At 46.4% G+C, this 16,485-nt stretch overlaps 1 pseudogene; it reads left to right on the forward strand.

Moving 5' to 3' along the window:
* The window catches only part of LOC121551086, a 37,610-nt pseudogene that overhangs the window by 6,555 nt on the left and 14,570 nt on the right, over positions 1–16,485 (forward strand).

A 16,485-nucleotide genomic window follows, 5' to 3' on the forward strand; every position in this document is an offset into this window, starting at 1 on the left:
TACTCTATAGCTCTAGTAAGGATTCAGCCCCCTCACTGACTAGCTCTAGAGTCTGTCAATCTACCTACAATGCTGATCAAAGCGAGACATGGATTTGAAATGGTCTATTACAAGTGTATTGTAATGCGTCCCCTTTGGGGAACCATGATGTGCTTATCATCAAGCAAGTACAGCATTAAACAGTACATGTTAATATATAAAACACATGCAAGGACCTTCTGTCCTTTTTAAAGCTCCAGGGTGAAGTTTCCACTAGGTAAATGTCAAGGATCAGCTTCCCTTTCCCCAATCCTAACCTTAACCATTTGTGGGGGGAAATCCAAAACTGACCCATCAGTGTTTAGTGATAACTTCACCCTACACCCCTTTTGAAAGCTTCCTGTCCCCTTTCAGGACTGGGGCATCCAGCAGAAGAAGGCCAACCGCTCGACGGAGAAGAACAGGAAGAAGTTCTCAGCCGGCGGCGTGGCGGAGAGCCGACTGACCAATGAAATCTCCCCGGAGTCCACACCTGGCACGGGGCGGAGGAGGACACACACCCCTCACTCCTTCCCCCACGTCAAGTACACCACCCAGATGTCGGTGCCCGACCAGGCCGAGCTGGACCGTCTCCGGCAGAGGATCAACTTCACTGACCTGGACGAGGTGAGAGGGTTCTCCTTAGAGCTTTCTGAACTGTGCGTTTCTTCTTGGAGGATTCATCTGTGATTGTTGGGGTCTGTAGGGGGTCCTAGTTAACATTTTAAAGTCCACCAAAGATGTTGTGGAAGTGTACTGGTGGTCCTCTGTAGCTCAGCTGGTAGAGCACGGCGCTTGTAACGCCAAGGTAGTGGGTTCGATCCCCGGGACCACCCATACACAAAAAAAAAATGTATGCACGCATGACTGTAAGTCGCTTTGGATAAAAGCGTCTGCTAAATGGCATATTATTATTATTATTATTATTATACTGTTCATGTACAAAAATTAAGCTTTTTTTGTTGTCTTTAGGAATGTGAAAGTTTTCAATTATTAAATGTTCCAAAGAACCTTCTTTCCAGCTTTTTATATCGCAGAGGTTCTGCAGCATTGTTCTGTTTCATAGTACTGTAATTTAGACTGGAAGCCAGGTTATGACATCCCTCGCTCTCTTTTCCCAGAGGAGCGTCGGCAGTGACTCCCAGGGCCGCGTCACAGCAGCCAACAACCAGCGACAGCTGGCGGCGGAAAACAAAAAGCCCTTCAAATTCCTGCCGCTGCACGTCAACACCAACAAGAGTCGGGAGGCCCCCTCCGCCTCGGCCCCCGCAACCCCTCTGTCGCCGCCACAGCCAAGAAGCAGAGCCCTGGCCTGGGTCTCAGGGACGCTGTCGCCCCCTCCCTGCCCAGCAATGACACCCCTGGGCTTGGTAGTCGGGCCGAGAGAGGGCTTCTTCCCTCTAGGGAGGATGGGAGAGGAGAGCTCAGCATCGACAGTAGCCAGGTAGGTAATGTCTAGGCACTTTGGTTTAGTGAAGGATTAGGGCTTTTCAGGGCTTGTTTTTTTTATACTGTCTCTATGTAGTCTTCGTTTTTGTTTGATCAACCACTTATTGCACAATGCAAATGATTTGAAGTTTGTAGTTGTTTCAATACTTAGTTACAATAGAACAAACAGGACAATGCATACGATAAAGGTAGTTTAGTTGTCGGTAGATGGAAGAAAAGTGGGTAAATTTTTCCTACTCAGTAACACATTTTGGACAAATCTCTATAAATAGCATACCTTGGAACAGCATTTTCACCATTCAAGTCTGTGCTTGCACTGACCTGATCGTCCTGTACTGTCTGCAGACGATCACAAGGGGTGCCGTGCTCTCGCTCCTGTAAAAAAATAAATAGTAGAACAAGGATGGGAGACTAAGTGAGCAAGATGACGATGAAACCAGTGTGTATTTAGGGCAATTTAAAAATAAGCCACCACCGCAGGTTCCCAAGTGAGTTCTGCCCTCGTTTAGCTCAGTCTGCACTGAGCGGATTGGTATCCGCGCTCTCACACACGATTTCTCGCTCTCTGTCTCGCTCTCTCTATCATTTACACATGCACGCACACATGCTCTCTCTCTGTTGTCACACTATCTCTCACACACCCTCACACTCTGGTGTCCCGGTCAGGTGGTGAGCAAGCTGGTTCAGATCCGGGAGTACATCGGCAAGGCCAGCTCCATGAGGGATGATCTGGTGGAGAAGAACGACATCCCGGCCAACGTGGAGCGCCTCACCCACCTCATCGCCCACCTCAAGGAGCAGGAGAGGTCCTACCTCCGCTTCCTGCAGAAGATGCTGGTCAGTACAGTACCGCCGGCTTATCACGGCTTTCTCACTGTCTCTCTTTGGCTTTGTGTCTCTCTGTTTTTCTAATTTCTCCTTCCTCTCTCTTTGGCTTGATCTGTCTGTCTTTTTATATATTTTTCTCTTTCTTTTGGTCTATCTCTCTTTCCATCCTTCTGTCATTTAAGGATGAGAGGGGCTGCTTTCGAGATACATTTTTAGTTTGAATTCACTCTGTGTCTGGTAGTGATTAGTAAAAAATAAGCTTGGGCTTTTGCCTGTTAAAGAAGCCTGCTGTCCACTGCTTCTTTCTCACATTGATGTTGATAGTTCAAGGTGTTGTGTTTGGGAACTCTTCACTGCACCCTGGTCATGTATTTTTTATGCCAAGGCGTCTGAAACACGCCGACAGACACAGTCGTGTATCTTGTTCCATTTGGCAGATAAATCTAGGACATGACACACATTGCTTCTGAACTGCTGGATGGCATGTGTCATTTGATCTTGCTGTCAGCGCATCTTGCTATCAATATTAAATACGATACCCCCTCTGGCATATGTGCAGTACTTATGGCCAGTCCTAACTTTTCACTCCAACCACTGTTCAAGTATTACATTGAAAAGCGAGGGGGAAGGAAACGGTTGAGAAGACCTGGGTTCCCATAGCCACTACACCCTCAGTGTCCATAGCACCATAGTTGGGGCCAAGGAGGGAGACTGCTTGCAGTCTGTGCCTACTATTTTACTGACGCCCCGTCTTCTGTAGGCGAGGGAGGACGAGGAGGACGAGGCGGGAACACTGGACTCTGCCGTGGGTTTAGGCTCATTGCCAGAGAGCACCTCCCTCAACATCGAGGTGCGCTCCTCAGACGCCTCCAACGCCACCGTGAGTAGCCCTTCCTCTAGTTCTGACAACCCCTCCTGCTTCTGCAATTTTTTTTGTTTTGTAGAGGAGTTTGGATTGGTCACAAACGAGATCATCTAATACGCTGCATAGGGATATGCTTTACCATCTCTACTAGATAGTAAGACACTGCTTCTAGAAGTAGTGCCACCCAAGCAGACCGAGGCTAATCTTATTGCTGTCATCCCTCGCTCTTCCTCTCTCCCTCCATCTCTCCATCCCTCCCTCCACCTTCCATTGCCGGTGTAACACCAGGAAATCTTCGCTGTTAGCGTCTGACCCAGTTCTGCTTGTGCTGGCGTTTTTCTTATGTGTGTGTCTAAAACAGGGCCGCGTTGCAGGCCGCAGTGACCAGAAGGAGGAGCTGGAGAACTTGAGGAAGCAGCACGAGCTCCTGAAGAAGATGCTGGAGCAGCAGGAGCAGCTCAGGGCTCTACAGGGCCGCCAGGCAGCACTACTGACCCTGCAGCACAGCTCCCAGCACGCCTCCCACACTATGGCTGACACCGGTGAGACACGGACCACATAGAGAGAGCACACACTCGCATAGTGTAAACACACACACAGCGCACATGCAGAGCAGGTACCTACACACACGTAACCTTTTTTCATTTGGTGTGTATGTTTGTGTGTGTTGTTCCAGTGCCGACGGAGACCACAGGCAGTGTGTCAGGGCTGAGCATCACCTCGGAGCTGAACGATGAGCTGAACGACCTCATTCAGCGCTTCCACAACCAGCTGCACGACTCCCAGGTACCAGCAACATACAGTACTGGGTCGTATTAATTAGGGCACACCATAGCCAAAAGTATTAGCATTTTCTTCTGTCTGGTGCCTAATGAATACAACCCTGGCAAACATAAGGTAGCACTTTACAGCACGGGCTAAAGTTGCAATAACATGGTATTGTTACCCCTCTATTACATACGTGGTGAATAACCCTATAACAAGAATCATTCCATTTAAATGAAGGGATAACTGGGCAAAATGAAGTCTCCATGTTGAGTAAATAGAACTTGTTACCATGTTATTACCACTTTATCCCTTGTGGTAATGTGAAGTGCTACCCATCAAAGTAATAAATGATGAGTTGAATGTTTGTGTTTATGCGCCTACTAACATCCTGTGTGCCTTTCCTTCCTCAGACCAAGGCAGTAGTCCCAGACAACCGCAGACAAGCCGCGAGCCTCTCCCTCTCTCGGGAAGTCTGCCGCTCCCGCTCCTCCCAGCCTTCCCCTCCTCCCCGCTCTGCCTCCTCCTCCTTCCTCCATCCCACCCTCTCACCTCCCTGACCTCCATCACCCCCACGTCGGCCTCGGCGGCGAGCGCCAAGCTGACCAAGCTGCAGGAGCTGCAGGACAAGAAGCAGACCATGGACAAGATCCTGCAGGAGCTGCACTCGCTCCGCGACCAGACCCTCAACAACAACTCCTGTAAGTTATGGTTCGTCTCTGTAGCTGACTAGGAGTAGGATAACACCGTCAGGGATGGAGGCCCGGAGGGGTCAGTGATATTTTTAGATTTTTCAGAGATTATTGCTTATTTGAACACCTGCAAAGCTGTTTCCTGCAATCTAGAGCCTTCAATGATAACAAACTTTTTAGATGTGTTTTTTTATTGTGTTTACATAGTGGCGCAGCTCCCATCTTACATTCTTTGGGGAGAAACTTGTTTTATATGATAGAAGCTTGTAAGTTTGCAGCCGTGCATGTGTGAGTGACGCGTGTATGTTGTTCCCTCAGGTCGCGGCGCCGTTGTGTCTGTGTCCTCTCAGCGTAGCCTGGCTCTGGGCGCGGGCCCCTCCTCGGACCGCCCCTCTGCCCTGTACCGGGAGCCCAACGGGGCCTCAGCCATGAGACGGGACCCCTCCACCTACCACCCCGCCACACACACCCAGCACCCCCAGCATGAGGACGCCCCAGCAGACAAACTCCGGTACTAAACTCCAACTATTATTAAGATCAGTGCACATCACACCACGGTTGTATTCATAAGGCACCAAATGGAAGAAAACTGACTGAAACACAGAGGAACTACCTGGACTTGCCCAAATCCAATTTTATTGGTCGCATACACATATTTAGCAATGTTATTGCGGGTGTAGCGAAATGCTTGTGTTCAACAGTGCAGTAGTATCTAACAATTCACACATCTCAAAGTAAAATAATGGAATTAAGAAATGTATATAAATATTAGGACGAGCAATGTCTGAGTCCGGAGTATATGTATGTGATGGGATGTATAGACATTATGGACAGTATGTGGATAGAATATTTAGTATATCTGTAGAATACGTAGGATTGAATAGTATTTATACAGCAATAGTTGAATAGGATGGCATTGACTAGAATACAGTATATACATATGAAATGAGTAAAACAGTATGTAAACATGATTCAAGTGACCAGTGTTCCATGTCTATTGGGACTACCTGGACTTGTGCCCTAATGAATAAAACCCAGTGGTGCCCTAATGAATACAACCCAGTGGTGCCCTAATGAATACAACCCAGTGGTGCCCTAATGAATACAACCCAGTGGTGCCCTAATGAATACAACCCAGTGGTGCCCTAATGAATACAACCCAGTGGTGCCCTAATGAATACAACCCAGTGGTGCCCTAATGAATACAACCCAGTGGTGCCCTAATGAATACAACCCAGTGGTGCCCTAATGAATACAACCCAGTGGCAATGAAGCAAAGGAGACTAGTAGAGGGAACCAGCTCAGACTATTAGCATGCACCCTTTCTATCACTCTGGTACCGGCAGCTGAAGATCCATACTGTACTGTTCCTTCAGACAAACTCTATCATCCATCACCCTTATCCCTCTTATTCATTCATCAGTCTGAGCAACAATGGATCCAATTAGTCAAGTGTCTCTCCTTCATTGAAGCAGTTGTCCATGTATCAACCATAGTCTCTTTCCCCCATTCCATTTCTCCCCATTCATTCCCCCACACTGTTTCTGAAATGTGACTCAAAGGGAATAGACTGCTTGCAGCTCACGTGAGGTGCTGTAAATTCTTGGGTGTGGGGGGTTGTGAAGAGTGCACACTTTGGGCAGAAGGCCAATCCAATGCTTTTAAGTCTTTGGACATTTAAAACGGAATCAGGCCTAAGTCTCTCCCCCCACACCACCACAGGAAGCTGAAGGAGGTGCACAAGCGTCTGAACGAGCTGCGTGAGCTGGTGCAGTACTACGAGCAGACATCGGACATGATGGTGGACACGGTCAACGAGAACGTGAAGGAGGAAGAGGAGGAGGAGGAGACTGAGGAGGACGGCTCCATGCTGGAGACCATGTTCGACTCGGAGCAGGAGAACCGCCCGGCCCCCATCACCAACATCAGGTACTTGAGGGACACGGACAGAGTAGGGTGACGTCGTTATTATTCCGCATTAGAGCTGTTTATAAGTGGGCCCTGTCCAATTCTGATACTAAGCATCACAGACCTAGGATTCGAACCGGCAACCACTGACAGTCACTGGTTAGTTTCAAACCAAGCATATCATCTGTTCCCTTCATGTGCCCCACATTACCAGGTCTTTATTGTAAAATATAGCTTGTTCTCAATAACTTGCCTGGCTAAGAAATATTATAAAGGTTTAGCTAAATACAATTCCCAAGGGCAAATCACGCCGGAGAGTGAAATTGAGACTTGACCCTCTTCTCCATCTCTCTTTCCCCTGGTCAGAAACCCACAGCGTTCTGGGAACTGGACAGAAATGAACAGTCTGACCAACGCCCGAGGAGGAGGCAGCGCCAACAACCGCGCTGACGGGAGACTCAACACCGAGTGTGAGATCAACAACCGCTCTGCAGCAACAAACCTCCGCAGCCTCAACATCCCCTCAGCCATAGGTAGCACGACACACATACGCACATTACATGCTGTACACCCCCATGCTGTTCACACACAACCCACTCTCATCTCACTAACCCTCATTGTCTCTGCCTCCAACAGAGTGCCAGTACAACCGCCCCTACAACGAGGTCAAGGACGACGATGATGAAGAAGACGATGCCCTGGAGGATGAAGAGGGGGCGCAGGGGGCCGGGGGTCGGGACAGCGAGGGCTCGGGGTCGAGCAGGAGGAGCAGCCTGGGGAACGAGGACGCAGACTACGCCCACAAAGTCCACCGGCTGCAGACGGCCAAGCAGAAACTACGGCAGCTCCAGGAGCTGGTGGCCATGGTGCAGGTGAGAGGACTGACCTAGAAACAGAGAAACATAGCATATGGAAGATAAAGAATCTGAAATAAATTGTAGGCACCAAAGTGCAAGTCCGTTGTCTGAAGAAGGCACTGTGCGCTGACACAATATACCCATTAAATCATTGGGAGTATGCATTGCAGTGAAAAAGTATTAGCCCCCTTTCTGATTTTCTTTATTTATGCATATTTTTTTTATACGTATTTGTTATCAGATCTTCAACCAAAACCTAATATTAGATCATTTTAAAATAAAAACACAAATTATACTTATTTTATTGATTTTAATTAACAAAGTAATGCAACACCCAATTTCCCTGTGTGAAAAAGTAATTGCCCCCTTACACTCAATAGCTGGTTGTGCCACCTTTAGCTGCAGTGACTGCAACCAAATGCTTCCTGTAGTTGTTGATCAGTCTCACATCGCTGTAGGAATTTTGGCCCACTCTTCCATGCAGAACTGCTTTAACTCAACGATATTTGTTGGTTTGCAAGCATGAACTGCTCGTTTCAAGTCCTGCCACAACATTTCAAGTGGGATTAGGTCTGGACTTTTGCTAGGCCATTCCAAAACTTAAAATGTGTTGCTTTTTAGCCATTTTCATGTAGACTTGATTTGTATTTTGGATCATTGTCTTGCTGCATGACCGAGCTGCGCTTCAGCTCACAGACCGATGGCCTGACATTCTCTGATACAGAGCGTAACTCATGGTTCCTTCTATTAAGGCAAGTCATCCAGGTCCTGAGGCAGCAAAGCATCCCCAAACCATCACACTACCGATGAGGTTCTTACTGTGGAATGCAGTGTTTGGTTTTCGCCAGACATAATTGGACCCATCTCGTCCAAAAAGTTGACTCAAGTTTGCCAAAAAGCACCTGGATGATCATCAAGACTTTTGGAAGAATGTTCTATGGACAGATGAGTCAAAAGTATAACTTTTTGGACGACATGGGTCCCATTATGCCTGGCGAAAACCAAACACTGCATTCCACAGTAAGAACCTACACCAACGGTCAAGCATGGTGGTGGTACTGTGATGGTTTGGGGATGCTTTGCTGCCTCAGGACCTGTATGACTTGCCTTAAAAGAAGGAACCATCAATTCTGGTCTGTATCAGAGAATTCTACAGGAGAATGTCAGACCATCCGTCTGTGAACTGAAGCGCAGATCGGTCAGGCAGCAAGACTGATCCAAAATAAACAATCAAGTCTACATGAAAATGGGTAAAAAAGTAAAACATTTGAAGTTTTGGAATGGCCTAGTCAAAAGTACAGACAAAATCCCAATTCAGATGTTGTAGGACTTGAAATGAGCAGTTCATGCTTGAAAACCCCAAAATGTAGCTGAGTTAAAGAAGTTCTGCATGGAAGAGTGGCCAAAATTCCTCCACAGCGACGTGAGAGACTGATCAATAACTACAGGAAGTGTTTGGTTGAGTCATTGCAGCAGAAGGCGGCACAACCAGTCACTGAGTGCAAGGGGGCAATTACTTTTTTCCCCATACAGGGGCATTGGGTGTTGCATAACTTTCTTTATGAAATAAATGAAATAAGTATGTAATTGTTGTGTTATTTGTTCACTCCGGTTCCCTTTATCTAATAGTAGGTTTTGGTTGAAGATCTGATATCATTCAGTATAACAAATATGCAAAAGAAAATACAATTTAGAATGGCGGCAAGTACTTTCTCACAGCATTGTATATAGAGCGTGCGAAGTAGAAACATATCAACACGTATAAGCAAATAATACAAAATAGAACACATGGTATATAATGTAATATGACCATGGTGCAGCTGAGTGGTCTAGACAGTTCAGAGTGGAAGAGGATCCTTTACAGTCCAAGAAAGTAAAGAGCTGGAATTTGAGTCATTTGAAGATGGGTGATGGCCTTATGGAATAGTAACCATGTGACTTCCTGTCTCCCAGAGTGATGATACAGACGCCACCACGGCCAACGAGGACGAGGGTCACCACCAGCAGCCCAACAACACCAGAGGTGCTGCTGCTGCCTCCTCCTCCTCCGCAGCCAAGAGCCCCAGAGACCTCACCCTCACAGACAAGGCCAGGTAGGAGACTCCCGCACGCCCACACGGAGCACTAACACATACATAGTAGAGGCTGTTGAACCATCAGAAGTGTATGTGTATGAACGTGCCTGCGTCTATTTATATATTGAGTGAGTGCATTCCTGCATTTAAGCATGTGTGAATTACACAGCTGGTGATTCTGTTTGTGAATCTAAAAGATGTTGTGTGTGTGTCTCAGGGAGAAGCTGTACGAGGAGAAGCTTCGTCAGCAGCAGCAGGAGTTGCAGCAGCTCCACGAGGAGCGCCAGCGGCTGATGGAGATCCAGGACAAAATCCAGGACCTACAGTGGGCCTGCCCCGACCTGCAGGTAACACACTGAGCACACATCGCCCTATTTCCTGATTGATTGTTTTGGTGTCAGAACTTCTTTCTGAACTTCTTCCTGGACTCTTTTTAACAGTAGTGCCCTATATTGGGAATAGGGTGTTGAGACAGTCACTCTCTATCTCCTCCTCTCTCCTATCATTCTCTCTCTCTCTCATTCTACCTCTCCCTCCGCTCTTCTCCTCTCCAGTCGTCAGTGTCCAGCAGCACAGTGAGCCAGCAGGCCCTGATGAGGAAGCTCCCGGCTGCAACCTCCACCCCGGCCCCTCCCCCTGCGCCGGCTGCAGCCCCCAAAGCCAACGCTTCTCCTGCCGCCGCCGCCGTGCTCAAACCCACAGCCCAGGCCGCTGCTAACGCCTCTGTCACCGACAACGAGGTGGGTTCTTTATTTTGATTTCATTGACAGGTTCACAAAACATCAAGGCTAGTACAAACTTAAAGTGATGGCTCGTGAAACACTTGTATCACCCGCTCAGTGCAAGGCTTTTCCTGAGAGTTAACTGGTAAGGGTTAGCGTGACCGAGTTAGCCATGGCTAGATGTCAGGGAGCTCTTATAGGAGTGTGTGGGTTATCATGCAGATGTAACCATGAAAATGACTCCGCTCATTTACCTTCATGGTTCCCAAGCAGCTGTGGTGTGAGATGCGGCGCCACCAGATCCTGCGGGAGGAGCTGCGCCAGCGGAGGAAGCACCTGGAGTCCCTGATGGCCGAGCACCAGAGGAGGAGGCGGCCTCAGCGACTCCCCTACAGGATGGAGGACCCAGATGGACACGCCGCCGCCTCGCAGCCACTCAGCAGGGACGAGAGGTGAGAAAAGCGGTAGATTATTCACAAAGGCCCCCAAATCTACATCGGGGGTCAATTCTATGATGTGAACCGTTCTGAATGTTGCAGATAGAAATAGAATGATGCTTTTAGCAGGGGTGTAACGATTCGTTTTAACAACGATTCGATTTGTATCACGATTCGTGGTTGTCGATACGATTCAAGGACGATATTGGTTCATTTAGAACGATACGATCCGAAACGATTCAGTGACTTGAAATCGATTCAGTAACCTTTTAGCCAAAAATTCAACCAGTGTGACTGAAATAAATACCTGGTAACCAGTTGCATTTTAATGGCTGGCAATAGTCTTGATATTTTTAACAGTGTTTCATGCCTCCATGCAGACCATCTGGTATTATGAAACTTACCCAGTTCCACAAAGGGAGATCCCATTTTCTTCACATAGCTTTATTCAGTGCAGCAGTTTTTTTTGCTCCACCTTTTTGTAAATAAAACTGCAGCAGCTTGACCACAGAGCGATGAAATGTCTCACAGTAAGGAACGTTGCGATCAGCTGATTTCGCGCAATTCTCCAGTGTGTGTGCGGTGCACAGAATGTGCACAAGGGAGTCTCCAACCGCAGCATGTTGCCGGAGTTTTGGCACAACGCCGTTGTAGATACCTACGTTGACAGCAGCCCCGTCTGTGCACACAGCGACCAACTTTGTTGTCCAGTCATCCAAGCCTGTGTCCTGGAAAAGTCTCACAAGTCCGTCTGTTATGGCCTGTGCGGTTCGGTCAGCACCCAATTCAATCAGTCCAATAAAGTCCGAAGTAAACTCTCCGTTGCTGGACACAGACACAATGTAAACTATTTCCTGCTCAGTTTTTGTGATGTCCTCAGATCCATCAAAAAGCAGCCCCCAAAATTCAGCAGACTGCAACTTGGCTCGTAACTCCCCGCTGATGGTGTGAGCGATGCTCTGCATGATCCGTGTGCCCCCTTCACGTGAATGATATGCACCTCCGACATTTACTCCTAGCTGCTTCAGTAAATGAACATCCTCAGAATAGGAAGACATGGGACGTGCGTGTTTAGCTTTATGGAAAGAGAAAAATATTAAACAGAGCTTGCCGCTGTTCTTCATTCAGCTTGTCTCGCCATCTGGCAAGTGGGCGACTGGACATTTATTCTCGGCTAGCTTTTAGCAATGGCTTGCGCCACATTCGTGTGCTCCTTGCTCTTTTCATGTTTGTCAAATAAAGGATGGTTGAAATTCTTTGAGCCTTTATAAAATGCACCTGTTTTGTCTGCTAGATGTGGATTTGAGCGGCAAATCTTGCACCACATTTCAGTGCGCTCATCGTTAGCTTCAAGCCACTGCACATCTTGGAGCCACTTTTCCGAAAAAAGTATTTTCTTCGGCTCTGGCTCCAGTTGGCGTTTCTTTGTAGGTGGCGAAACGCCAAAGAAGCTGCTTAATGTCTGTTGCTTTTTGGACATCCCTGACAGTAGTTGACAAGCAACATGTCATGTGGAAGGTTAGATGAGAAGATCGGTCAAGTACGCAAAGGCGCGTAGTAACACAAGTGGCATTACGCATTCCTGATTTTTGTCGCGCTTGCGTATCTGCATACCAGTTATGTGCACCCCTGCATATAAAGTCTGACGTGCTTAAATCCAATGGGTTATTTCCTAGTATCGATACAATCGATTTATTACATTTTAAAACGATGTTAGATCGATATATGTTGTCCAAAAGGCCAACTCGCCGAGCACAGATCGATGTAGTTGGATCATATGAATATAAATCGATACATCGATGTAGTAGATGGATCGTTACACCCCTAGCTTTTAGCCATCGTATGCTCTCATGTCTACATGAAGTGCCTAGGGGGATCGGTTTAGTCTCTGAGTGGGGCCTTAAACGACTTGTTACCCTCCTCAGGACCATGGCCACGTGGGGCGGCTCCACCACCTGTCAGCTGGATGAGGACGGCTACCCCTCTGAGATGGGCGCTGAGGAAGAAGAAGAAGAGGAGGATGAAGAAGAAGAAGAAGAGGAGGACGGAGCAGAGTCCAGCTCCAGTGATGACCTGCATCTCTACTCCACTAGGAAGCAGCGATCCTACAGCAACAGGAAGACACTGGGCAGGTCTGTGAAAGATGTATACAAGGATACCCATTGTTTTTGTATTAATTTTCGATTCAGGATAAAGATACAGGGCACAGTACTCTTAACCTCTAAAAGTCTAAGCCGTTGGGGTGGGAGGGAACAAGCTACATATGGAATTGTTTTAAGATGGTCAGACCATTTAGCTGTTTGATATAGAATTTTAGGACCCCTTTAGCTTTAAAAATATATAAACTACCAGTCAAAAGCTTGGACACACCTACTCATTCAAGGGTTTTTCTTTATTTTTACTATTATTGACATTGAAGAATAATAGTGAAGACAAACTGAAATAACACATGGAATCGTAGTAACCAAAAAAGTGTTAAACAAATCAAAATATATTTTATATTTGCCATTCTTCAAATAGGCACCGTTTGCCTTGATGACAGCTTTGCACACACTTTGCATTCTCTCAACCAGCTTCATGAGGTAGTCACCTGGAATGCATTTCAATTAACAGGTGTGCCTTCTTAAAAGTTAATTTGTGGAATTTCTTTCCTTCTTAATGCGTTTGAGCCAATCAGTTGTGTTGTGACAACGTAGTGGGGGGGTATACAGAAGATAGCCCTATTTGGTAAAAGACCAAGTCCATATTATGGCAAGAACAGCAAAGAGAAATGACAGTCCATCATTACTTTAAGACATGAAGGTCAGTCAATACTGAACATTTCCAGAACTTTGAAAGTTTCTTCAAGTGCAGTTGCAAAAACCATCAAGCGCTATGATGAAACTGGCTCTCATGAGGACAGCCACAATGGAAGACCCAGAGTTACCTCTGCTGTGGAGGATAAGTTCATTAGAGTTACCAGCCTCTGAAATTGCAGGCCAAATAAATGCTTCAGAGTTCAAGTAACAGACACATCTCAACATCAACTGTTCAGAGGGGACTGTGTGAATCAGGCCTTCATGGTCGAATTGCTGCAAAGAAACCACTACTAAAGGACACCAATAAGAAGAAGAGACCTGCTTGGGCCAAGAAACATGAGCAATGGACATTAGACCGGTGGAAAATTGTCCTTTGGCCTGTAGTCGAAATTTGATATTTTTGGTTCAAACCGCCGTGTCTTTGTGAGAACCGATGTGGGTGAACGGATTTGTAGTTCCCACCGTAAAGCATGGAGGAGGAGGTGTTATGGTGTGGGGGTGCTTTGCTGGTGACACTGTCAGTGATTTATTTAGAATTCAAGGCACACTTAACCAGCATAGCTACCACAGCATTATGCAGTGATACGCCTGGTTTGGGCTTAGTGGGACTATAATTAGTTTTTCAACAGGACAATGAGCCAACACACCTCCAGGCTGTGTAAGGGCTATTTGACCAAGAAGGAGAGTGATGGAGTGCCGCATCAGATGACCTGGCCTCCACAATCCCCCGACCTCAACCCAATTGAGATGGTTTGGGATGAGTCGGACGGCAGAGTGAAGGAAAAGCAGCCAACAAGTGATCAGCATATGTGGGAACTCCTTCAAGACTGTTGGAATTCCAGGTGAAGCTGGTTGAGAAAATGCCAAGTGTGCAAAGCTGTAATCAAGGCAAACGGTGCCTATTTGAAGAATCGCAAATATAAAATATTTTAATTTAACTATGATTCCGTATGTTATTTCATAGTTTTGATGTCTTCACTATTATTCTACAATGTAAAAATAAAGAAAAACCCTTGAATGAGTAGGTGTGTCCGAACTTTTGACTGGTACTGTATATGTATTAGGAGATTTAAGAAAGCTCAGGAAATATTTTTGTTTTTTTGTACATATTTAACCCCTTATTTTTGTTGGCACTAAACTACCTCCATACTTCTATTCGTTTGTATGGATTACCTTCAGACAGCCCGTGACATTTGTAGAGCAAAACGGAGAACACCATCGTGTTCGTGACAGTCTACTCTTTCCATAGAGTTGTAGTCGACGTTCCGAGCGCTTACAGCGTTTTAGTGATGTCGGGATGTCTCATGGTCTGACACACCGCTTAGCTCAGCCACCTTCCACCACAGATGCGGAAAGCCGACATTAGTGTAGGCGGTGGATTGAGACGCATCCAATTCAAAAAAATGATATCTCTACCTTAAACTGACGGATTTTGATGGATGTTTTTTATTACGGGTTCGTTAATAGACTCTTAAGGATGAATCAAACTGGGTGTGCAGGCTTTTGATCCACCCCATAGGATTCTATTGATATATGCTAACATACAGTATTCTACTACCATTTACTTTATGTTCGTATTCTTATTTTTACAATTTCCTATTGATGCATTGTCGAAGGAACTTGCAAGTAAGCACTTCGTTGGACAATGTATACCATACGTAGCCCGTACATGAGAATAATAAAACTTGAATCATCATAAGACTAATAATACTTGAATCCTGGCATCATGAAAGTTCTAAGGGAAAATTGGGTCATGCATTCCCAGCAGCACCCACAACTCGTTGGACACCCAATAATACAAATATATCACTCTCCCCCTTCGTTCTCTTTCTCCAGCAAAGTTCTGAAGCCGCCCCAACAATTCGCATCCGAAGCTAGTGGCCGACCCTCTCTCCGTTCTCGAGCCAGAGCCAAACAACCACAACAGTCCCAAGCCCACGGCGGCGTCAGCATCGGGGTGCGAGGCGCCGGGAGAACCTGCGCTGGGCAGCTGAGCTGTCCTTCCAGGAGGGTTCTGGCACTGGGTCTGGGTTGGCATCACGCCACTGGCAGGAGCAGGTGGGCACACTACAGAGGCAGCTGGACTTTAGCACCAGCATGTGTCAGACCCTACTGCAGGACCAGCAGGTTGGTATAGCAGTTGGCACACACTTCAGTCACCTCACACTAATATGTAGGCTTATCTCAAGCATTTGACATGGTTGAGGCGTGCCTGATTTAGCTTGTCAGGTATGAGGCCAGCTGGCATGAGGAGTTTGGTTCCATTGTACCTGACAAGCTAAGCTATATCAAGGGAACCTCACATGTCAACTTTTTTGGAATGTATTGATTTTAACTTGTCTGGTATGAGGGGTGTACATGCTTTTGGATTATTCCATTGTTTTCATTGTACCTTCCAAGCTATTTTTTTTAAGAAGTGCCCAAGTATTTCAAATATTTGGAATACTTATCCGAACCAGGTCTGAATTCACCTTACCAAATGAGGTACTTGAGGTTAATTTAGCTTGCCTGGCATGAGGAGTTTGTTTCCATTTTACATGTCCAGCTAAGCCAAATAAAGTACACCAAGTATTTCAAATATTCTGAATATTAGTGTATTCGACCCTGGTCTGTTTCACCCAACCTACAGAAAAGGTAGCAGCAACCTAAGGCACACCGCCAAAGAATGTCTGGCATTTCTGCTCTCTTTCCTTACTGTTCAATGTCTATTACATTTCACTAAGGTTGAAAAAGTAAGTTAATAAAGAAAATGTATTACTCACGCTAGTCTTGTGTTAAGAGGTGCCTAAATGGATTTTCTCCACATAGTCATTGATATAGCATGGCGGCGGTGACACTTATTAACCTATAGGGCATGGTGTTGAGTTTATTCAGGGTGCGTCGTCCTGATGGAAATGCCAACGCTGCTATTCCTTTATAGAAATCAGCCGTTGGCTAGAGTTCCTATTTGACTGGGTGTCAGAACCTGTATGAAACCAACTGACTGACAGGTTCATGAATACCATTTTCTCCCCCCTTCTCCTTCCCTTCTCTCTCTCTATCTGTCTTTCAAACTCTTTCTTTCTCTCTAC

This window comes from Coregonus clupeaformis, unplaced genomic scaffold, assembly GCF_020615455.1.
Source record: "Coregonus clupeaformis isolate EN_2021a unplaced genomic scaffold, ASM2061545v1 scaf1862, whole genome shotgun sequence".
NCBI classification, from domain to species: Eukaryota; Metazoa; Chordata; class Actinopteri; order Salmoniformes; family Salmonidae; genus Coregonus; species Coregonus clupeaformis.